Below are 25,805 nucleotides of genomic sequence, written 5' to 3' on the forward strand. Positions count from 1 at the left end.
ATAACATAATATCACTTTTTTTGTCCACCTCCTCCCCACGATTTCTTGTCTCTTAAAAAAAGACAAAAGAGTGTAAGGATTTTCCTAACATAAGGGTCGTTTAAATGATGCATTACAAAAGATTTTAAATCCATATTGACGACATCGTACCTCGGCCAATTTTTGAAACCCTTTTTTCATTAGCAATAAGACATCCACTTTCTTCTCCAACTTAATGACATGCTCATCAGTATCGTCCACCTATTTAGAACTAAATACTTATTAATGATATCTAAAGAAAGCACATCACACATTACCTATATACCTTCTCACCGTCGCCGATGTTGGTTGGGAGGGGAGGAGGGCTTGATTGGTTGTGTTAATCCCATGGTTTACCAAGTTCCTCCATACATGAAAGAAAAATACATGAGTAAGTCTAAAACATGTGTAGCACAACTTTATCTTAAATGACAATATGCATCTTGAAAGTGTTCTATAGGCACTCACTCATCTCCTAACACGTAAAAGGTGTTTGAAAAATCCATGGTTATAGAAATAACGATATCAACACTAAGGTTCTCAATATGCAAGTATAACAAACTTGATTTCAATCTTCAAATGGTAGTAGGTTTTCTTTTCCCGCCACCACATACTAATAATATCTATAATTGAGAACATAGTTAGTTTGCATTAAATGCACATATTTTCATTTGCATATATGTTATCTATACATTTTGGCTTGACATGATTGGGAAGACCCACAATTAGGTAATGTTACCTGGAATGACTCCTATTCAATTGGGCTAGAAATTGTAGCCCAAAAAATTTATCCATGTTGTGTAGATAAAAAAGATAAACGAATAACTAATTGTATTTTTTCATAAAAATTAAATACAAATAAGAGGTAATTTTTTTATCACTATCATATGGTATAAATAAAATATTTTATCACTATACATTAAAAGATAATGTTGTGTGCTGATTTTTCTCATTAAATTGTATTATTTAGGAAGTAGTTTGTAGATAATTTATATTCTACCCCAAAAGAAAAATGATCATTCTTCATCGTGTATCACTATGACAAAAGTGTTAACCTTGATGTACTACAACTTGCAACACATCATAATACACTGCTCACAATGTTTGCAGCCGATGTGGTCCACCAAATTTGCATTCCTTCCAGGCATGTCTATTGTCATTGAATGACAAGTACACATTTGTCCTCTTTAAGAGCATCTCCAATAGGTGTTCTTACTCCTTGATCTTCCATGCAAGATCTGATCTTGCTAAGATCTGTTACTGGAGTAAGAGAATTGTCCTTCACCGTGGAGATATGTTCTTCTATAAGAACAACCAAGATCAACACACGAATCCCACAAAAATGATATTTTAATGACTTTCTCCACAACCAAAGGGTCATGCACGATCAATATCAATATATAAATACTAAAATATTATGTTATTTTATTATTTAATAAATTTTTAATGTTAAAATAATATTTATTAATAAATTTATATTTTAGTATTAATTATTTTAAAACAAATTATAAATAAATATTAGATGATAGGTCCCTTGTGGGACCTATAAAAATGGTTTAAGATCTCAAAGTGAGATCTACTATTGGAGTAAAAAATTGAGGAGATCTTAAGAGTGATATGACACTGTGGGATCCACCAAAAAGGTGGTTAATCCTATTGGATATGCGCTTGAAAAATAATTTGAAATCAACATAATCCATTTCGTCCTGGTAATACAAATATATTTATTTTAAATTGTGTGTTTTTATTATATTTGTCCGGGAACAAATAATACTAGAACAACCAAAAAAACTCATATGATTGACTTTAAAACAATAAAGAAGACAACTAAATGAAATTAAAAACATAGCTAAATAATCCAATAATCGCCTTTCATCCATAACTTTCTAGAGCCTAACCTTAGCAAAACAACTTTTACACCCTTCACACATCATACCCTTATAAAATACTCCAACCATGGTAAATATATATGTTCCATGTTGAATCCTCTACGTCTTTCTGTCACCACCTCCATTTCTAAGGCATCGATTTCCCCCCTGAGCAATGCGTTTTCTATTTGCAATTGCTCTTTTCATGCAAGGCTTGATGGAGTTGGACTTCCAATTTCCTAATAGTGTAGAAATTCAAATCTTGTATTTTCTTTCCACTTGTGCTAAGGAGTCTGTCAATCAATGAAGCAACAATGTCCTCTTTTGCATCTTCATCATTGTTTGCAAACTTCCCAAGGCAAACAACATTGCTTCCAATTTGATCAATAAACATTGAATCATAAAACCTACAATATACAAATCCATCAATGTTCATCATGTCACGAGGAGTATATGTAGGATTTTGGTTTCCGAATAAGTTGCATGTGTGGGATAGCAAACCAGTCATATTGTACTCCACAACAAACCTTGTGCTATTGCACTCCTCCGCCTTATTCTGCGAACTTGTATTCTTTAAGGATCATATCAAATTCATGGATCAATAGTGAATGTTAATTAATCTATGATTTTTTTTTATTTAAGGTCATATCTAGACTACAATATTTTTTTTCTAAAAAAAAAAAAGCAAACACAAATACCTTCACCATAACAAGAAGACTATGCCTTCACCTTCTCTGAAAAAGATGTATATTGTTTGGTGGGACTATTTTTCGTTTCAAACTTGCAAGGTTTGTCCAATGCAAGGAACTTGCAATGTCTCTCCCACGCAACCACAACCTTTTGGTATGAGGAAAATCCTTATTAATGGGATATGGAGACCCCCAGAACATGCTTAGCACATTCAGCCCAACTATGATATATCCCTGGTTTGAGACCTTTAAACACCACATAAGTCTTTTCCTTGTGGATTTGGTCAGCCATTGCTATGCATTTGATGATAAAGAGACCAATAAGAAAACAACATGCCTAATGATAAATATGCCAACAATAAATTAAAATCTTACCTTCAGCATTACTATCCCCATAGGTACAAAGGTTTTGTTTGGACGGTACTTTTCCACCACTGGGTTTTTCTTTTGACCGTTGTTTGTGTCACACAAGTTTTGAAAATGGAAAAATACTTTAATGTGAAACACTAAATTTGAAGAAATAAAGTTTACTTTGGGTTTATCCTAAGTGGCTAAGTGAGAAGAACATAACAAAGTTCAAACTAAACACTAACCTTTTCGGCAGACGTCACTGGTTACCAAAATCTTTTACAGAGGATGAAATGAAACACTCATTTAGTTGTTGCTCTTTGTGAAGTTTAGGTTGCATTGCAAACGAATTTAAGGCATTTGTGATTACTAATACATTGCTTGTAGTGTTTAGCCTTGCCCGCTTGCATACAATCAAATCACATTTATGTTGAACCTCACGTAATTGAACCCTAGTCATCTATAACAAGTATCAATTTTTAGGGTTAAATGCAATTTTAAATTATTGTTGCAATTGGTGAATACCCAATTTTTAGGGTAACTGACAAACGTGTTTGACTGATTTTGATGTGTCTTATTAACTGATTAGCAAGTGTACCAATTTTATCACAAGTAGTATAGATTAAAACGGAAGACCAAGTATCGAGTCCACAGGGACTTTGTTTGTACTTGTGTTGGTAAATACCCAATTTGTAAGCAATAGAAGAGGGAGTAGAATAGAAATAAAGAGAATGAAAGAAATTAAATTTAAAAAGACAATAATAATAAAAATAAGCAAGAAGAGAAAAAAGATGAATGCAAAAGATGAGTTCAGAATGCAATTATGTTAGGGCCTAACATGCCTAACTACCCTTGAGGCAATATTGATGTTTTTCTCTATTAACTATTTTTCCAATTTCCACCCACATCTACTAATATGCACAACCCTGATCCCTCATGATGAAGAGCCTAATTTATGTATTCTCTCTCCTAAATCCCTTTGCAAATATTAAATCATAAACAACATTAAGTATAAAGATGTATGTAGAGGCACAACAAAGTCACTATATCCCTAGTAATGTAATGTTGAGATGCCCTTTTCCAGTTATTTAGACATTACCATTTCCCAATGAATAATCCCTAAAAATAGATGCATGGATGACCAAACCACACAATAACAATGAAAATCAGAAAAGAATAATAGAAATTGAAATTGCATTAATAGATAAGAAGAGTAGTTACATTACAAGGGCTTTGGCTGCTAGGTTCCAGTAGAGGGGGGTTTAGCCTCTCATAGCCATGAGAGGCTTGACACTTCAAAGGCTAATAGAAGAAAGGGCTGGATGACTAGTAGTAAGAAAAGGGGAAATGACTAAGAAAGAGGGTTTCCCCTAAGGGATAGACTCAGACTTTTGATAGCTCTCAGACTCTGTGTGTCTTTCCCTTCTGCTTCCTCCTCTTTATATAGGCTCCAAGTAGCTTAATTTTCACGTTGAATTCGCGCTTAGCACGGGCTTTCGCGCTAAGCGCGCCTTTGAGCTTCGTTGAGGGATTTTCCGCACGCTAAGCGAGCTATCCAATTCTTCAATTTTTCTTCAAGGCTTTTTCTTTCACTTTTTGCCTCAATTTTCCTTCAAAGCACTTGAATTCTTCTTCTCTTGACTTGTGCTAATAAAAAATAGTACAAATGTTAATTTCTTCATTATTTCATTAAAAATAATAATAAAGTAAATAAATCACACTCATTTATTAGCCAAAATTGACTATCAAATTAGTTTATATTTCACAGTTATCATGTCTACTAAAGAACAAACAAATGCTTCCAAGCGAATCAGACACTCAACTAGTCGTTCACTATTAGAAAATACACTTTCAACATCGGTTACTTAGAAGATTCTACATCGGTTCTAAAATCGATGTTGAAAGTGCCGATGTTGAATGTATCAATGTTAACATCAGTTTTGTAAAACTGATGTTAACATATATATGACAACATCGGTTCTCTGAATACCCGATGTTAAACACAATGAACAACAACAAAAAAAGTGTACGCATGATGAACATTGACATCGGTTTTGCAGTAAAATCGATGTTAATATGTTATATTAACATCGATTTTCTAGAAAAACCGATATTAATGTAATATATTAACATCGATTTCCTACGATAACCGATGTTAATATACTCCATTAACATCGATTTTTCTAGAAAACCGATGCCAACGTTGATGATGCATACACTTATTTGGTGTAGTTCTTTGTGTATAACATCGGTTATGTGTAGATAACCAATGTTAATATTCAAATGTTCACATCGGTTATTTATAAATAACCGATGTTAATATACAAGAGTTGACATCGGTTATCTACAGATGACCGATGTTAAAATACAAACACTGACATCGGTTATACAGAAATAACCGATGTTAATATACAAACGTTAACATCGGTTGTCTATTACAACCGATGTTAAGGTTCATGTCGACATCGATTTTTGTAAATAACCAATGTTGTTTATCATATTAACATCGGTTTTTGTTAATAACCGATGTTGTTTTCAAGTATTTTTTTTATATATACTTTCTGTTTTTACAGTAAACCCAAAATTGTACTTGTCAAATGCAATTTCAAGCCCAATTCACAGCAAATAAACATTTTATTCTGCTTTCAAGCAGTTTTAATGATAATAAACATCAAATAATTGATTTATCATAAAGAACAATCATCAAATGAATTCAATGTTCATATTACATAGAAAATATCAAAAATGTTAAACCAAAGTAAACTAAGGAAAAAACCAATGTCCCTAAATTCTAGGCTTGATCTCTAACTCAGAGATAAAACTGTGCCCACTAGATCCGCAATGCCTTTAATCTCTCTGGCTCCAATGGTCTAGGATCGTTAAAATACTGCATGATGAAATAAATCATAATAAGTTAATAATGTAATACAAATTATAAATAAATCGATTTTGTTTGAAATAAACTTACTGCTTCCCAATTATTCCTAAAAGTTCCTAAAATGATGGTGGACATCCAGTGCATCACATAGTAGCCGCACTTAGTACTTCCTTTTTGTCTATTACACTAAATACATAATGAAATTTGGATATTAATTAAACAACTAGTGTACAGACACATAAAGAAATATATATAAGTGGAAGTTTTATGTAAATGACGTACCTTGACGACAATCCACCTAGCAAAAGCCTTTGATTTAGGCTGTGGAGCATCATCAAGACCTTTTAAAGCACTGTTCCAGATGAGTAACAATTAAAAACCGGTGTTGTACGTTGAGGTATTACAATGAAAATGTATTGAAAAGAACAGTAACTTATTAATAATCCCCTTAAGGTAGTTGTCTGGCCTGTTATACAATGAACAAAACCAGACAACTAGGTGTTCCTTGGGCAGGATGACCACCATCTGCCAGTGTCCGCTGCAGTGGAACCTAAATTGGGTTAGTACATTAGTAAACATTAATTAAATTTAGTTATTTTATGACTTACCCATTTATGTAGGCTCCAAGATAGACATCACATTGTGAACTCTGCATCCAACTCTTTATGTTGCTTTCAGACTCAAACTGTGATTGCCCAGACCTCTGAATGGACAGTGGCTTGAGGAATCCATAGATATCAGAATTCCCCACTCACATACATGTTTCAGTGAGATGCCTGTTTATGTTAAGTCAAAGTTAAATATTAATGAATTGAAAGCAATAACTTAGGTAATTAAAAGTAATATAAAATGACATACAGAATCCACAATTGTAACACTGATATGCTGAGACATTGACCACCGTGTGTGATTTCGGAGAGGTCTTCGTGCTTTATGTAGAGGGGGAAATCTGGATTAAAGACCCCGAACACAGTGGCATCCCATCTAACCTGATAAGGCCTCAAGAAAAGCTCTGGGATGGTCAATGTCATCAGATAAAGCGGATCATCGACCTCCGGATCGAGCTTTGGAGGTGGTTTTGCCGGAGACACAGCTACCTGTTCATGAAACAAAGTTAAATAGCCTAATTTGAGGCACGCTTAATGAATTAATTTAAAAAGAAGAAACATATAGTAAGGACAATAAGTACCTACTGTGATAAAGACTTGACCAGATGTGTCGGCCAAGCAAGGAAGGTGTGAAGTGCCTGCCCCACTAAGGAAACCTCATCAGTGGGTACAGGAACTGGAGCATTTGCATCTGTAACCTCCTCCACACTCACCTTTACTTGGCCAGGCAACAAAGGAGTGTTATGAACAACAGTGGATCCCTCATAAACTTTCCCCATGGCAACCAGGCGGGCAGGATTTGCTTTGATGTATAAGCCGCACCTGTCAGAGTCACCCGTCTTAGGATCGTTTCCTGAGGGATCAACACAACTCCCCTTTATGCTCACTCGAGGACCGGAGGGACCAACCAGAGGGTCAGGAGGCACTGCAAGTCCCTGAGATTGCATCTGCGACTGAAGCTGGGACTGCATGTGGTTGAAGGATGCCATGACCTGCCGCGTCACTTTCTCTGTGATGGACTCCTCTAGCTGGTCCCTGATTTGCTGGGTCAGCTGCTGCAATTCGTCAGGAGGCAGGGAGGAAGAGTTGCGGGACGTCCGTGGAGCCGATCCAAAGTATTGCTTGATGGTGACACCGGCTCCAGCAGCACGGACACGTCCAGGGTGCTCTGGACGTCCAATAGCAGCAGCGAGAACATCCTGACGTCCATGGGGGACGAAGGATCCCTGTGTGACCTGCTCCTCAAAGGAATCATGCACAGAAAACACACAGTGGTACATGGCATTCACAAAATATTGAAATATAATTGTAATGGTTAGTTGAAAATGACTTACAATCTTCTCAGCGATTTCCTTTGCGGCCTCAGTCGTCATCTCCCTTGTTTTCTTCATGTGGGCCATCTTCCACTTCACGTGGCGTCTGACCGGGGATGGAGGGTCGATGACGCCTTCAACGCTTCCTGACTGTGCAGCTTCCTCCAGCTTCTTCTTTGTCTTCTCAGCCAGGAGCTTCTGCTCCAAATAATCATAACCCCCACGAGACAAAACGTGGGGGGCAGTATTCTGCTTCTAGATGGCCTGTGCCTTTTTGCGCACATCCTGAAAAAATTAAACAATAATGTTTGAAATTGGTAGAATGAAGTATAACAACATCATATTTTTTTCAAAAACAACTTAAATGGCAAGGAACATACCTCCCAAGAAGGGTCTCTGCGAGTCTGGCAAAACTGGGCCCACTTTTCCTTGCTGATGCCGTATTTCTCACAGACAGTGTCCTTGGCACCGTCCTAATCGGCTGCAAGGGCCCATTTCCTCGTAAGGTCTGATTTAAACTGCCTTCATCTCTCCCCCACGGTCTGCAGAAAATTCATTTTTGTCCTACTGTCAGAAGCCTCTGGGATATCAAATTCCGCCTGACAACATGAAATAAAGTTTATTTGTTACAATAATGTATTTTTTGGCTATTAATTAAACAAAATAAAATAAGAAAAGAAAAATACTTGAATATCCTCCCAAATCAGGTCCTTCTGAGCAGTAGGGACCTCCTTCCAGTTCTCGTAGGTGACTTCCACCTTATCATGCGTCATAATCCCCAAATATGTTCTTAATTTCTTCCTGTGGGGACCGTCGGCCTTCCCGGTAGCAGGATCAACATGCACCACTAGTCTCTCAGCACCAGGTGGTCTAGTGGACAATGATCGTAGATGTGAGGCTTTGCGTGTCCGCTTCATGGCAGACGGCGAAGCCGATGCGTCCGAAGGAGGAGGAGGAGGAGGAGGAGGAGGAGTGGAGGCAGGTGGAGAACCCATGATCTTTTATACAATAACATACAACAAGTTACAAAATAGGATTAATCTAAAGAGGATCAGTCATAAGTTTTTTTTTGAAGGCAAAAGTATAATATTGTTAATAAAACATAACAGTACCAAAGGTACTGAGGAGATCAGATACAAGACACCCAAGGTGCCACCTTCCAAAAACAAAAAACCCAACAAAACCCCACCACAGAAGGAGACAAGACAAATTAACCAAAGGACTCCGAAAGATTGGTAGACCAATGGTTAAATAAAGTATTGAAACCTTTCTCGCTAGCTTTTAACCAAGACCAAGCAAGAAATAAAGCATCATCCATGACTTTGGGAGGGTCAAAAGGGGTGCCCTGAAAGTGATTTAGTTGTGCTTTTTAATTGTGATTTGGGGCAACCATGTTATAAAAAGTCTATTACATGTAATCAACAATCAATGTATGCTTGATGGAATATAAATACTATATCTTCAGAAATACACATGTACATGGCATCCTTAGGACTTCATCCAGCTGATGTTTGTCGCCAGTTTCATCATCCACCACCCTTACCTTCTCTGCCTTCTCACGTTTATTATTGTTAAACCTATATTTATGCCTTCTTCCCTTCATGTCTTGTTTTATCACAACTTTAGCCGGATTTTCTATCTTCAGCACAGTTGAATCTCCTGTCTTATTCTCCAATGACACACTTTGATGGCCTATATCTTTTTTCTTCATATGTTATAGTGCTTCAGCTTCAGAATGCATAGAGCAATCTGAACTTACCAGTCATCACCAAAGGCTTCTGCATCAGCATTGACACTCTCTACCCTCTTTGGTTTATGCTTCTGTGTTGCATTTTGTGCTTCCTCCTTATAATTCTTAGATTTATTGGAGGTCTCACTAGAAGAATCAACACCAATCCGTGCCTGTTCCTCCTCTACCAGCTCAATATCTTTCGTTTCACCTTTGCTTTTGTAAACTACACTGTAATTTACAAAACAAAAGTTGAAAGGAAAGATATTGAGCTGGTAGATGAGGAAGAAGCACAGATTGGTGCTGATCATTCTAGTTCAACCTCAAATAAATATGAGATTTAAAAGGAGGAAGCACAGAATACAGCACAGAAGCATAAACCAAAGAAGGTGGAGAGTGTCAATGCTGATGCAGAAGCCTTTGGTGATCACTGGAAAATTCAGATTGCTTTATGCATTCTGAAGCTGAAGCACTAGAACATACGAAGAAAAAAGATACATGCCATCAAAGTGTGTCATTGGAGAATAAGACAGGAGATTCAATTGTGCTGAAGATAGGAGATTCGGCTAAAGTTGTGATAAAACAAGACATGAAGGGAAGAAAGCATAAATATGGGTTTAACAACAATAAACGTGAGAAGACAGAGAAGAAAAGGGTGGTGGATGATGAAACTGGCGACAAACATGAGCTGTATGAGGTCCTAAGGATACCATCTAAAACAAAATACCGATGCCTCAATCAAAGAAAAATGTAGTTGTCACTTACTTGCTTTGGTGACCTCTGTCTCTGCAGAAAATTACATTAGACGATGTTAATCAATTCTCCTTCATCATGATCATTTCGATTAGCATGAATGTCATCAGCTTCTTCTTCTCCGACAACGTTAAGAGTGATTTGAGTGGTCAAAGGACTAACATAGGTGTCCATGTATGAATCATCATCTTCTACATTAACACCAATTGTTTTGCCCTGTAGAACCACGCACCACCTTTCATCACAAGGGTCTTGCACGTAAAATACTTGTCTAGCTTGTTCTGTCATGATGAAAGGGTCATTGTGGTAACCAAGTTTCTTTAGGTCTACCAACGTAAATCCTATATCATCGGTGTGCACACCGGTGTTGCTGTCAACCCATTTACATTTGAAAACACATACCATAAATTTCACATAGTTAAGCTCCCAAATTTCATCAATGAACCCAAAGTAAGGGATGGAAGATACACAGGGATTGGCGTCATTGACACTTGTAAAGTGTTGAGATTCAGCCCTTAGGGTGACCCCCCTGTTCTGCATTGTACTTTTGTCATCTTGTGCTTTTGTGTAAAATTAATACCTGTTTATGTCGTATCCTCGCCAGGTTATAATATTTCTTTTAGGCCCATCTGCTAGCTTTCTTAAAGTTTCTGAAGCATTCTCTTCTGCAAAGATTGTATCTTTAAACCAATCACAGAAAGTCTTGTTATGCTTTTTCAACACCCAATTCTATGACATTTTCGGATTATTCTGTTTGACTGAAGCTTCATGCTTAACTATGTATGGCAAAACTTCATTATTGTTGTTCAAGACATACAAGTGAGCTTGTAACAAATCTTCTACACTTGGAGTGATCACATGCAGTCCTCTTGAACCCTTACCACCCACTCTGTCATCATGTCGAGACTCAGGAAGCCCAACAGGTTTAGCCTTCTCTAAGTATTCTGAACAAAATTCAATGGCTTCTTCTGCAATGTACCTCTCAACAATAGATGCTTCTGGACAATATAGATTCTTTGTATACCCTTTTAAGATCTTCATGTATCGCTCAACCGGGTACATCCATCGTAGATAAACAGGACCACAACATTTGATTTCTCTTACCAGATGCACAATCAAGTGAATCATGATGTCAAAGAAAGCAGGGGGAAAATACATCTCCAACTGGCACAGTATAATTACGGCCTCATTTTCCAACTCATCAAACTTGACTGGATCAATGACTTTGCTACATATAGCATGGAAGAAAAAGCACAGGCGAGTTATCGCTAACCTGACTTTGTTTGGCAAGATGTCTCGTATAGCCACGACCAACAATTGTTGCATGAGCACGTGACAATCGTGAGACTTTAACCCTACAAGCTTAAGCTCCTTCAACTGCACAAGGCTCTTAATATTTGAATAGTATCCTTTTGGAACCTTCACCCGACGAAGATGTTAGACAAGTGGCCTCAGATATCTTAAGAAGGGGGGGTTGAATTAAGATATCCCAAACTATTTCCCCTAATTAAAAATCTATTTCACTTTTTACTCAAGTTATGAATTCCCTTAATGACAATCTTCTTAAATATTAATTCAAATGAAACAATTTAAATATGAATATAAAGCAATAATAAATAACGGAGATTAAGGGAAGAGAAAATGCAAACTCAGTTTTATACTGGTTCGGCCACACCCTTGTGCCTACGTCCAGTCCCCAAGCAACACGCTTGAGAGTTCCACTATCTTGTAAATTCCTTTTACAAGTTCTAAACACACAAGGACAATCCTTCCTTTGTGTTTAGAATTCCTTTACAACAAGAGACTCACAGTCTCTTAATCCCTTAGAGAATGAGAAGAAGAAGAAGAAGAACAAATCTCTCTAGATAGAGATGGATTTTACAGATTGAGCACTCAAATAATTCCTTAATGAATTGCAATTGAATTGGCCAAGGAATTCTTAAGAGGATAAAATGAATTTGCTCTTTGAGAGGATAAACACTTGTTGTTCTCAAAATCTCTGAGCAATTTCGTGTTTAAGTCACATATATATAGACCATTGGTGGTCATGAATAAAGCCTTTGAAAAGTTGTGACTCTTGAAATTATTTTTCTAAAAATCCTGTCTGGTAATCGATTACAGTAATTGTGTAATCGATTACAGCTTTTAAAATTTGAATTAAAACGTTTACTAACTGTTGGTAATCGATTACCAAAATTGTGTAATCGATTACACAGTCTAAAATTTCGAATTCAAATTTTTGTAGCTGTTATAAAACGTATTTGGCCACTGGTAATCGATTACATCCTCTGGTAATCGATTACCAGAGAGTAAAACCTTTGAGAAACACTTTTTTTAATTTAAATCACTTGGCCAAACCTTTGCTAATTCAATTAGGAATTCCCTTCCTAATATTCTAGTGATCATCTTGATGTTGTGACTTGTAATCTTGAAGTATTGTCTTGAATTTAATCTTGAAAAGCCCATTTGCATCAATTGCAACACATCATCATGATCATCATCAAAACATCAAAGGCAATTGCATCTACAGAAGACACTAACAAAAACTTATCTTCTCCTTCTTGGACAAAGTATGGCAGGCTAGGGGCAAGTAAATTTTCTTCCCATCAGACCTTGGATGCAACTGTGATCGTATACCCATATCAGCTAGATCATGATGGGTATTCAAGCCATCCTTCATCTTGCCTTGAATGTTAAGGAGCATCCCAATCACACTGTCACAAACATTTTTCTCCACATGCATAACATCAATACAATGTCTAACGTCAAGATCACACCAGTACGGAAGATCAAAGAAAATGGACCTCTTCTTCCATATGCAACTCTGACTTTTATCCTTCTTTTGGGTCTTCCCAAATACAGTATTCAGGTATTGAACCCGGTAATATACCTGCTCACCAGTCAACGGTATCGGCACAATATCATGCTCTTGACTTCCATTAAAAGCTTTTTTCAGTCGTCTGTAAGGATGATTGGGTGTTAGATAGCGGCGATGCCGACTGTAGACAGTTTTTCTCCCATGTTTAAGTTGTATGTAACTTGTATTTTCTTCACAGATGGGGCATGCATGATGACCCTTAACACTGTAACCGTTGAGATTCCCATATGCTGGAAAGTCATTAATGGTACAAAAAAACATTACACGCATTTCAAAGGTCTCCTGGCTGCAACCCCCTCGTCCCACAACTTTCTCAGATCTTCAACCAACGGACTTAGATAAACATCAATGTCATTTCCTGGCTGCCTTGGGCCCGATATCATCATAGACAACATCATGTATTTTCGCTTCATGCACATCCAAGGAGGCAAATTGTAAATTACTAGCAGAACTGGCCATGAACTGTGTTGAGTGCTTAAGGTGCCATATGGATTCATTCCATCACTGGCTAGTCCAAGTCTAAGATTTCTTGGCTCTTTCCTAAAATCCGGATACAAACCATCAATCTTCTTCCACTGCGAGCAATCAGCCGGATGACGGACCATTCCATCTGAAATCCTTCCATTTGCATGCCATGTAAGGTCTTTTGCGTCATCCTAATTAGAAAAAAGATGCTTAAACCTTGGAATGATTGGAAGATACCACAAAACCTTCGCTGGGGGGCCCTTGTTCGAGTTTTCATCAGAACTACTTTCTTCTTCATCCTTCACTTTGTACCGTGAAGTCCCACATATAGGGCATTTGGACATTTCTTGGAATTCATGCCTGTATGGGCAAGCATGAATCTTCTGATACTCCATACCCATCGGACACAATATCTTTTTCGCCTTATAGTAAATTTTAGTCAATGTGTTGTCCTCTGGAAGCAGATTGTGCACTACCTCAAGCAGTGAGGTGAAACTTTTGTCACTCCACCTATACCTGGCCTTCACATTAACCAGACTTAACACAGCAGACAACAGGGTTAAGGAATTCTTGCACCCTGCATACAAAGGCTTCTTAGAATCACTCTACAATCCTTCATACACAGGGGCGTGTGCTTGCTGGAAAGACTCTTGTCCAAGGTCACGAACCATGTCCTCTAACCGATCTCCCATTTCTACATCAAACGGTTTAGATTGGGACCCACTCTGCATGTCTGTGACTTCACCATGCCATATCCACGTTGTGTAATTCTTCTTAATCCCATCACACAATAGATGGTCTCGTATGTCATCGAGTAATTGTTGTCTTCCATTCAAACAGTTGATGCAAGGACAATAATATTTTTCTTCTTCATTTGGTCGACCTCTTTCTAAAGCAAATTGCAAGAACTGTTTGACGCCATCCTCATATTCTGGGCTCATGCGACTTTCATTCATCCAACTTCGATCCATCTAAGCAATTTCATGCATGAAAATCTCACTTTTTTATTTTTAGGTGTGGCCATATCCCATTTAGGAAAATTGTCTTTTATGTTAGCTTCAAACGTCAAGGTTACCATTATTTACAAAAATTTGACTAAATTTTGGCAACATTTTGCATTGGTCTCCAAGTACACGACATGACATCGGTCAAATGAATTTCCCAATAATCAAGTAGGCACTCGGAGAACAACTTGAAATGCATTAAACCGAAATTTAATCAAATTAATGAAAATAATAATAACCATCACGAATGCATCTAACATAAAAATACCAGTCTCCCCAAACTGTCCAAACGGACAATTCAAGACTAAATACAATGACTAATGCAAACTGTCCGCAAGAGTCATTGCATTCAGTCTCAAACGGGAATCTAAGGTTCACTCACCGTGAACAACAGTTGTTTATATAGCAAATTACACTGATCACATACAAGAACATTCAAAAGGTAAAATTCAATTACAGACAAATATAGACATCAGTAGTTGTTTATGTAACTAATTTCAAATATAGAAATCTAAATTCTCCTTGCTTGCGTTGAGATAGAAAGCCGAAACAATTATTGGATTTTGCCCTTAACATCTTAGCATCGGATTCTCGCTCCTCTTCTGTTCCTTTTGTTGTGGTCCTAAAACATCATAATGATCCTCTTCCCATTATTTCAGGAACCAATCAAGGCTGCAGAGAAATCTCATGTACCTAGTTGTAATAGCTGATTCTCAACCACAACCATCTCCATTGGCTGGTCAGCTACATCATACTCTTGGGGATATCACTGCAACAGCCTTTCTCAGTGCTTCAACAGCAGCAAGGCATGCACAACCAACTTGGCATGAGCTCCAGTGGAAGTCAAGGCCTCCACATGCTGCAAAGCGAAGCCACTAATGTTGGAGGCAATGCAACCATAGGAACCGGAGGAGGGTTTCCGGACTTTGTATGCATAGGTAGTGGCAAGCAAGATATTGGAATCTCTGCTGAAGGCAGAGGAGGAAACTCTAGTGGCCACTCTAGTGATGGTGGTGAAACACTTAATTACCTTAAAGCTGCTGGTGATGGAAATTGAACTAGCCAGGGAGAATGGTAAAAGTTTCCTTGGCCCTTAGTCATTTATTGAGTTAATTAGGAGAATTAGGCAGTGGAGATTAAGTAGGGAAGGGAAGGAGGAAAGGGAAAAGTTGCTGCTTAGATATCTTGTTCGTTAATCTTGTGCTAAAGGCTAACTGCCTTAACGTTTTTGTAGTACTAGTATTTTCTGTGTGTGGTTGTGTGTGTGTGTGTGTGTGGTTGTGTGTGTGTGTGTGGTTGTGTGTGTGTGTGTGTGTGTGTGTGTGTGTGTGTGTGTGTGTGTGTGTGTGTGTGTGTGTGTGTGTGTGTGTGTGTGTGTGTGTGTGTGGGTGGGTGGGTGGGTGGGTGGGTGGGTGGGTGGGTGGGTGGGTGTTTCTGTGTGTGTGGCTGTGTGTGTGTGTTTCTGTGTGTGTATGTGTGTGTGTTTATTTGTTTCTGTGTGTGTAGCTGTGTGTGTGTGTGTGTGGCTATGTATGGGGAATTCCCCTGCTTGGGGATGAGATGAGCGATGTGATTCTGCTAAAGTTTCTTCAGGCCAGGGATTTCAAGGTGAAGGATGCCTTGAGCATGCTGAGAAACACGGTGTGTTAGCGAAAGGAATTCGGAATCGAGGGTCTTGTCGAGGAAGATCTTGGAATTGATTGGGACAGGGTGGTGTTCAGTCATGGACACGACAAAGAAGGGCACCCGGTGTACTACAACGTGTTCGGTGAGTTTGAGGACAAGGAGTTGCACAACAAGACATTTTGGGACGAGGAGAAGAGGAACAAGTTGATAAGGTGGATGATTCAGTCGTTGGAGAAGAGCGTGAGAAGCCTTGACTTCTCTCCGGCAGGGATATCAACAATAGTGCAGGTGAACGACCTTAAGAACTCTCCTGGACTTAGCAAGAGGGAGTAGAGGCAGGCTACCAATCAGGTCCTTCAATTGTTTCAGGATAACTACCCTGAGTTTGTGGCCAAGCAGATATTCATCAATGTTCCTTGGTGGTACCTTGCCTTTGCTAGGATGATCAGCCCCTTCTTCACACATAGGACCAAGAGCAAATTTCTATTTGCTGGCCCATCCAAATCTGCTCACACTCGAAAGGTTAAACCGAAATCTTCCAAAAAGGTTAAAAAAAGAAGAAAGATAGAAAGAAATATTAAGACATGATCGGGACTGATGATAGGAATAAAGAGAAAATAACCACTTTTGACATCATGGGGTGTGTGAGAGAAAGAGAAAGAAAAAAGGGAATTATTCAGATGATGTTGATTCCAATAGTGTTGAGAAGGTAGTAGCTATGTGGGAGAGGAGACTTTCGTTGAAACTTCTGCTTGCTGCCTTGAATGGAAAGGATTTTGCAGTAGCTATGTGCAGATTCTGCAGGCTCATGGGTACTACCACTGCTGAGCTGTTGTTGAATCGGTAAAGAAGAACAAGAGTTCAATTTCTGCTGATAAGTCCCTAACACTGATTTCCATGTTTTATAGGTTTAAGGATACTTGGGTGTGGGGAGCTGCATGTAATGGGATCTTCTCTACCAAAAGTTCAATAAAAAAACATATATATAAATAATACAAGAGAGAGAGAAGGGTAGTGGCAGTCACAACATATATATAGAGAAGGGCAGTAGATAAAATTACAAAAACATTCAACACTAACAATGAACAAGTTCTGAGAGTTAAAAGCACATTAAATACTTCAAAGATATCAGTCCAATGAAAGAAAGGTCATGTAGAGAGGCATGAACATATCAGTCCAATGAAAGAAAGGTCATGTAGACAGGCATAGCATAAGTTACAAATATACCAGTAATGCATACAACAACAATTTCAAATTAGTTTTCGAATCAAAGATATAAATACCTGAGTTCGAGGCCTCAACACAATTCACTTTCTAGCAATGACCGCAGGACCAGATTGAATTTTCAAACAGCAATGACCACAGGATCAACAATGGGTAAAATCGCTCCTAATGGAATCTGAAAATAGTATGGCAGCATAATTTAGTGTTTAGAAAATTAAATAAAAAAGGCTAAATGACATTATAAATAATATATTTGATTCTGTCCTGCATCCATTTCCTTCCCTCTATCTAGTTTGGACTCTTATACTCAAATTACTTGCTGACTTTCTTCTATATTCACTCTTGCATTTGTGGGAGCTTGTGATTATGCTTAGTCGTGTTAATTTCTTCTATATTCACTCTTGCTTGTGGCTAATATTTATGCCCCCTGTGATTTAGAAGGTAAAAGACAGCTATGGCAGTCTTTGAGTACAAGGAAGCTTCAATCTCAATTGGGTAGAGGTATTAAGTGGGCCTCTATCAGCAATTTGGTTGGGAAACATAAGATAGATCTTCTTTGTTTGCAAGAAACAAAGAGGGATTCCATTGACAGGGCACTTTGTCAGGCTCTGTGGGGTCACTCAGACTTTGATTGGGAATGGTTTCCTGCGGACAATACAGCTGGGGGGCTTCTCTGTGTCTAGAATAACAATAACTTCCAGGTTGATATTAAAATAGCTTAAAGGGGTTTCATCATGTTGGAGGGGGTATGACTGGTAGAAAGTCAGAGGGTAGTGGTGGCTAATATCTATGCTTCTTATGAGCTAGAAAGCAAAAGACAGTTATGGCAGAGGCTATATTTAATGAAGAATCAGTCCCAGGTTCAGTGATGGTGCCTTGTAGGGGACTTCAACTGCATCAGACACCCAGCTGAAAGAGTGGGAAGCACTCTTTGTAATCCAGACACTAATCTTATAGCTGAATTTAATGAGTGGCTCGTTGAAATGGAGGTAGATGATATTCCTTGCTTGGGCAAGCCCTTTACTTGGGTTAGGCCTAATGGTTCTTGTAAGAGCAAGTTAGACAGAGTGCTGGTCTCTGATGATTGGGTATCCAAGTGGCCTGATAGTTCCTAACACAACCTTGAAAGGAACTACTCAGATCATTGCCCTATCATTTTGAATTCTAAAAATATTGATTGGGGCCCTAAGCCTTTTAGGGTTTTCGATGCTTGGTTGCACAATAAGGACTTCAATAAGGTGGTGAGGGACTGCTGGTCTGCTAATCAGCTTATGGGATGAGGGGGATATGCCTTGAAATGCAAACTTCAGCTCTGGTGTTCAAGGTGGATTTTGAAAAGGCCTATGATTCTGTTTCATGGTCATTTTTGGACTATATGCTGCACAGGATGGGGTTTTGCCTCAAATGGAGAAAATGGATCAATGCATGTAATCAATCAGCCACTATATCAATTTTAATAAATGGTAGCCCTACAAAGGAATTTGCTCCCACTAGAGGTTTGAGGCAAGGGGACCCCTTAGCCCCTTTACTTTTTAATATTGTGGCAGAAGGCTTGACTGGTATGATGAGGACAGGCTGGACAGCTTTAATCAAAGGTCTATACAGAAGTTATCTAGTAGGAAAGCAGAAGGTGCCAGTAAACATTCTGCAATATGCAAATGATATTGTCTTTGTGGGAGAAGCCTTTTGGGAGAATGTAATTGTGCTGAAGGCCATGCTTAGGGGCTTTGAAATGGCATCAGGGTTGAAGATTAACTTTTCAAAAAGCAATGTGGGGATATATGGAGATGATATCAACTGGGTACATGATGCAGCTCATTTTCTCAAGTGTAGGCAGATGGAGACTCCTTTTCAGTATTTGGGGATTCCTATAGGGGCTAAGCCTTCTAGCTGCTTGGTGTGGGAACCACTGATTAAAAAATTTGAAGCAAAACTGTCTAAGTGGAACCAGAAATTTCTATCAATGGCAGGGAAGGTCATCTTGATAAATTCAGTACTAACTGCTCTACCAATATATCTCCTATCTTTTTTTAAAATTCCTCAAAAAGTAGTTCAGAAAGTGATCTCTTTACAAAGGAATTTTCTGTGGGGTGGGGGGGGGTCTCAAGATCTCAAGAAAATTGCGTGGGTGAAGTGGGAGGGCATCTGCCTCCCCAAGGAGGTTGGGGGACTTGGGATTAAGGATATTAATAGATTTAATGTAGCTTTGTTGGGAAGATGGTTATGGGCTTTATCCTCTAATCAAAACCAGCTATGGGTTCGAATTCTAACATCCAAATATGGTGGCTGGGCAGACCTTAATAATGGCAGAGATAGACCTTGGCATTCTCAATGGTGTTGGGATTTAAAATGGAGAAGGAATTTATTTGATCATGAACAGGGTGAAGCTGTGGATTTTATGGAAGTAATTAGTAATGCATAGATCCAGCCTCAAATGCAAGACACCTTAAGGTGGACAGCTGATCCTTCGGGTTTATACTCAACTAGGTTAGCCTACAGATTGCTAATCACTGCCAACACAAATCTTCCTCAGGCCAACATCTACAAGACAATTTGGAGGCTTAACATCCCCCCAAGAGCTGCGGTTTTTTCTTGGAGACTTATCAAAAATAGATTACCCACTAGACACAATCTCCTAAAAAGAAATGTACCCATTCAGGAACACACTTGCCCTTTATGTGGATCTTATCAAGAGGAGGTTGGTCATTTTTTTTTCAACTATAAATTGACTAGTGGTTTATGGTGGGAATCCATGAGGTGGAATCGGATGGTTGGACCGCTTACAGCCTCTCCAGCATCTCATTATGCTCAATTCTGTGATGGCTTTGGAGCTGGGAAAAATCAAAATCGATGGCGTCGATGGTGGATTGCATTAACAAGTTCAATATGGCAGCATAGGAATTTTTTGATATTCCAAGGCAAGAGATTTGAACCACCAAAAGTGTTGGAAGATGCTTTATTCCTCATGTGGTCATGGTTAAAGTCCAAAGACAAAAAAAATTTGTACTTCCTTCAACTATTGGTCGTCCAACCTTGTGGAATATTTTGGCTAATATGGGTTACACATATCTAGCATATGTGGTGGGGCTAATGTTGTTATTTAATTTTTTATTGCAGGGTGGTTATTAGGTGCATTGCACTTATGTATAAATCACCAGCAGTACTTGTGGTGCTGCTGTGTTTATTATGAATAATATATAATATATCTTTGGCCTTTAAAAAAAGTACAAGGGGATTGAATCTAATATATAAAATAACACACCAATCAATAATATTTATTATTATCATTGGCTATATAAAATAACACACCAGTCAATTTATCTAGAAACAAACAAATTCTCTAATCACACTCATTAAAATTCTGACTTTTCTAATTTTCTTTTTTGTTGAAATGCAGGTGGCACGCTTGCAGGCACAACTGATGTAGGTAAAAGCTCAGCTAACTCAGAACCTAGTGGAGTCCAGGAACATAGAGAATAATCATCATTTGCAAGGGAATAATAACAATGTTACAGGACAACTAATGAATCATCCATTTTGTCCCACTTACATGAATCCTATATCTCCTCAAAGCTCACTTGAATCAATTGATCACAGCAGCATCAATGATGGAATGAGCATGAAAGATATACAAAGCAGAGAGGATTTCCAAATCCAAGCTAAAGAAAGACCATACAACAACAATGACTTGGGGGAGCTGCAAGAACTGGCACTAAGGATGATGAGGAATTGATTAATTATGACTAGTTTAGCACCAAAGCTAGCCTTTTCATTTTCTAGAAGGGTGTTCCTTGATGTTTAGGGGGGCATGGTCTTTTGCTAGTGTTGTATATATAATGAGTGTCATGAAGAAAAACTGGTCATAACTGATAATAAGCCTAAAGTTTAAACTAAGCATTAGGCTTTTTTCTGTTTGTGGATTCAATCCAAAAGAAAATTAATTTTTTGCAGCTTAGCTAGCTGAATCTATTTCTATCTAATATATAAAATATTTTTGGCCGTTCAAAAAAAAAATCTCAAGTGGACTGTTGGTGTCTTGTAGGGGATTTTAATTGTATTAGACATCCCTCTGAGAGAATGGGTAGCAATCACAGTAATTCGGACTCTCAGAATTATGGACTGGTGGCTAAAGGATAAAGGGTTCCAGAATTTGGTAAAACTTGAATGGGGTAATTATCACCCTCAGGGATGGGGGGGTTTAGTTCTGAAACAGAAAATCAAGTTCATCAAACAGAGAATAAGGCAGTGGAGTATATCTCAGGGTCATATCAGTACTAGAAAAGTCCTTAACCTAAAGAAGGAGCTGAATGCTTTGGAGGATGGTCTCACCAACAGAATTTTATCTCAAGATGAAGTCAAAATTAAGAAATCACTCCAAGAACAACTTTGGAATGCAGCCTATGCAGTTGAATCTATGTTGAGACAAAAGGATAGAGTGAGGTGGTTAAAAGAAGGGGACAACAACTCCAATTATTTCCACAGATTGATCAACCATAGAAGGAGACAAAATGTTATTCAAGGGCTCTTCATAAATGGCGTGTGGGTGCATGATCCTAGCAGTGTTAAAAATGCAGCTCTTCACTATTTCAAAAGTAGATTTGCTGAGGAGAATACTAGTAGGCCAACCCTAGATGGTGTATAGTTCCCTTCTCTTCCTCAAAGAGAAAAGGAAAGTCTTGTAGCTAGATTTTTAGAAGTGGAGATTAAATCAGCTGTGTAGGATTGTGGTAAGGATAAAAATGAAGAAAAGTATACTAATTCATTTTCACTCTTTGCTAGAAATCTACCAAAACATGCACACAAAATTTCGTTGAAAACAAAAATCCATGCCTCCAAACAACAAAAATTGGATACAAACTTAAACCAACAAAAACTGGATACATAAAGAACACTATACTTACCTAGGATTAGCTCCAGACAAGGATAGATAAACCCACCCAGTTGGCTTCACGAGTTCCACGGTCTTAATCTCCTAAAAATGTTCCCAAAGTCAACACCAAATAATTAAGCATAATCATCCCAATCAAACCCAAACCAATAAAATAAAAATTTACCTTCAAGTTGTGAAAACCATCACCGGCACGGATGGAAACTTTACTCGGCGTGTAACTCTCATCAAGCTTGAAAACCACGTAAAGCACAATCAACTGCCACAACAAAATGAAACCCCACATTACAATTCTTATTGATACTTTTATATGGTTAGCCAAGTGGACAAAATGACCCAATAATTTGATAAGAACCTTCGGACAATGCCACCGCACTGATTAAGAACTTACTAAGAAGAGCAACAAACTAAGGTAGAGCTCATACCTTGTTAACTGGCAGCGTAGAAAGCTTTGAGCTTTGAGCACCCATGACTGTTCCAAGAGCAGTGTAGGGTTTTCTTCGACCCACAGTTCCAACACCAATATAGGGTTTTCTTCGACTTTTCTTCGATAGGAGGTTCTGTGGGTTCCAGTGAGCGGTTTCCGACAGTATTGAAATGAATGTGGGGCAATGTGGGTGTCGACCGAGCGGTTTCCGACAGATTTTAGGTGGGAGGAGAAAGAGAAGAGAGAGTGCAGCAGGGTTTTCGAGCGCGCGAGTTGTGAAATTTCAACACGTTTTAACTTATTAACATAACAACATCAACATCGATTTTTTAAGGATAACCGATGTTAGGATGAATCTGTTAACATCAGTTTTCTAAAAATCGATGTTAACTTCAACAAGGTAACATCGATTTCTCAAAAAACCGATGTTCAGTTCAACTCCTTAACATCGGTTTTGTCAAAATCGATGTTAACACTATGAAGTTAACATCGGTTTTTACAAAACCGATGTTAACATATTCATCTTAACATCATGTTAACATCCGTTATTTAAATAACTGATGTTAATATTAAGTAGTTAACATCGGTTTTTATAAAACCGATGTTAAGTAACTCCATTTATTTATAAAAATGTCACCGCGCTTTTGTTAACATCGGTTTTTGCAATAACCGATGTTAATTGACCAATGTAGAAAGCCTTTTTTTAGTAGTGGTTCTTACAAATGAATGGAAACAAAGTTATGGGTAAGAATGTGACGGAAAAAGAGCCATTATAAAACAAAATATAGTTAACAATTGTTAGGCGACCTGTTCAACGTGACATCGTGAAAGATTAAGAGTGTCCATCGGATTTGCCTCTGGTACATGATCCATTAGAGGCTGCCTATGGAAGGGATGTTGTGTTCTTAATGGAGAAGAACGAAGTGGAGCTAGTGTCTGAGAGAAACAACTCACACAGGGATGAAGACAAAGGAAAAAATAATACATTTATTGTACATTTATTATTATTATTATTATTAATTATTATTAGGAATTAGAAAAAAAATACAATTTCCAAGGATACCCTTTGACCTCTTAAAAGAATTTTTACGCCTTCTTTCCATCTACTAGGACAACCAACAAAGTTAGGTTCAACTATTTAATAGTATATGTTGTAGGGGGGAGGGGGACAAAGGCCATACACGGCCACACCATAATATGATACATATTTTGAAGAAATGAGACTGCTGACATATATCATTTAATTTTTTTCCTCTGATGTAAAATATTTAATTCATTTGTAGTTATTTTATTTGAATAATAATAATAATAATAATAATAATAATAATAATAATAATAATAATAATAATAGTGGTGGAAAAAATTATATACATCTTAAATAAAATTAAGTGTTTTATTTATCGTGCTTATAAGAAAATAATATGAATGAAATCAATAATTTTATTCATGGTGCATAACTTCTAAAAAAAATAAACAAATTAATATCAGAAATTAATTACATGATATAAATAATTATACATTACTATGACAAATTAGATCAAGCTATTACAAAAAAGACAAAATTAGTAAACACCTAACTAATAACAATATGCCATGAACACAATAGGCACACAATTATAAAAACAAGTTCAAAGCAACGGGTTTGATGCAGGTGTGCTTCTCCCCACAGACAAAGACATGATCGCTACCTAATAACTTGAAAGTAGAACATTGTCATCACATGTTAATTAATCTAACACCTTTAAATAAATAGCTAAAGACTTTATAATGATAGAAAAACATTTTTCATAAATTAAGTAATTACCTAGAGTTACATATATTGGATCTTCATCAACAACCTTCTCAAAAGGCACATGCTCACCAACATAAAACTTGGCTTCCTTGCAAAATTGGTACCAAACATCTCCAAATTTATATTGATGATGATACTAATTTAGTTGTGTTATTAAGTGCATGTTTAGTTGCATTAACTACACCATACTAAGTTCATATTTTAGCTTCTGCGTAAGGAACCAAGCTAATGCTAGTAAAGGAATAATTTATAAAAAGTCTTTATTTAAAAATAACATTTTTTTAGTGTGTTGGTATAAATGCATTATTTTCTATGAGTTTATTACTTATTTTAAGAATGAAATACTGTATGCTTATATAAACTAACCCATATCTTCTTTTCCTTATAATAAATCATAATAGAAGTGTTTATTTTCCTTATAATGCATGGATGGAAAAGGGAGAAAAATTGGGAAATGGAAGTGAAAGAGAGTAAAACCCTAATCCCAATTCTATTGGGAAATGGTTTTAGGTTTGGGTTTGTGTTTTGTTGAGAACAAGATTCTGATGAGTGTGGTGTGGTGTGAGTTTTAACTTTTTTAACTTATTTGGGAGAATAAATGGGATGACGCGGTCAATTCGTCGCTCACACTTCACAGACAAATCAAAACTGTATAACATTTTTCAGATATGGTTTGGATTACGTGACCAACAAATTTACAATACTCGGAAACTCAAATATGTACGCACAGCAATAATTAGCCATAATTATTTTGTTTGCTGTAATTTAATAATTTTGTAATTAAGAAGCTGCCAAACTCACATGAAGGATATGAAAATATTTGTCTTCAATAAAAAGATAAAGGAAATCAATATTATTTTTCCCTTTCATTGTTGTTCTTGTAATATTTTTGGAAATGATTATTTTAATATGTTAAAATAATTATTTTAATATGAGAAAAAGAGTGAGAATAACTTATGTTGTAATGAATTTCTTTAAAATAACTATTTTAATATGTATTTGTAGGTAGAAACTTTTTAAACTTTATTTACACCAATAGATTGTAGGTGCAAGTTTTATAAGATTTTATCAATATCAAATAATCGTAAGTATATTTTTTTGAAATTTTATCAACACTGAAAATTTGTAAGTAGAAGTTATTTTAATTTTTACTTACATTAAATAGGAAAAAACCTTGTAGGCATATGCCATTCTTCTTGCAGTGCCTATCTTCTTGTAGTGCCTATTGTCACACGTTTCCCTTCTAACGTGTCACACGAGGGACTTGGAACCCAACTAGATAATTCAATATCTACTG

General features: G+C 37.2%; 1 pseudogene; it reads left to right on the forward strand.

Annotated features, from left to right (window-relative positions):
* The first annotated feature begins 13,196 nt into the window (after positions 1-13,196).
* On the forward strand, positions 13,197-15,608 carry LOC114396996 (annotated as a pseudogene).
* The last annotated feature ends 10,197 nt before the right edge of the window (positions 15,609-25,805 follow it).

This window comes from Glycine soja, chromosome 18, assembly GCF_004193775.1.
Source record: "Glycine soja cultivar W05 chromosome 18, ASM419377v2, whole genome shotgun sequence".
Taxonomy (NCBI): domain Eukaryota; kingdom Viridiplantae; phylum Streptophyta; class Magnoliopsida; order Fabales; family Fabaceae; genus Glycine; species Glycine soja.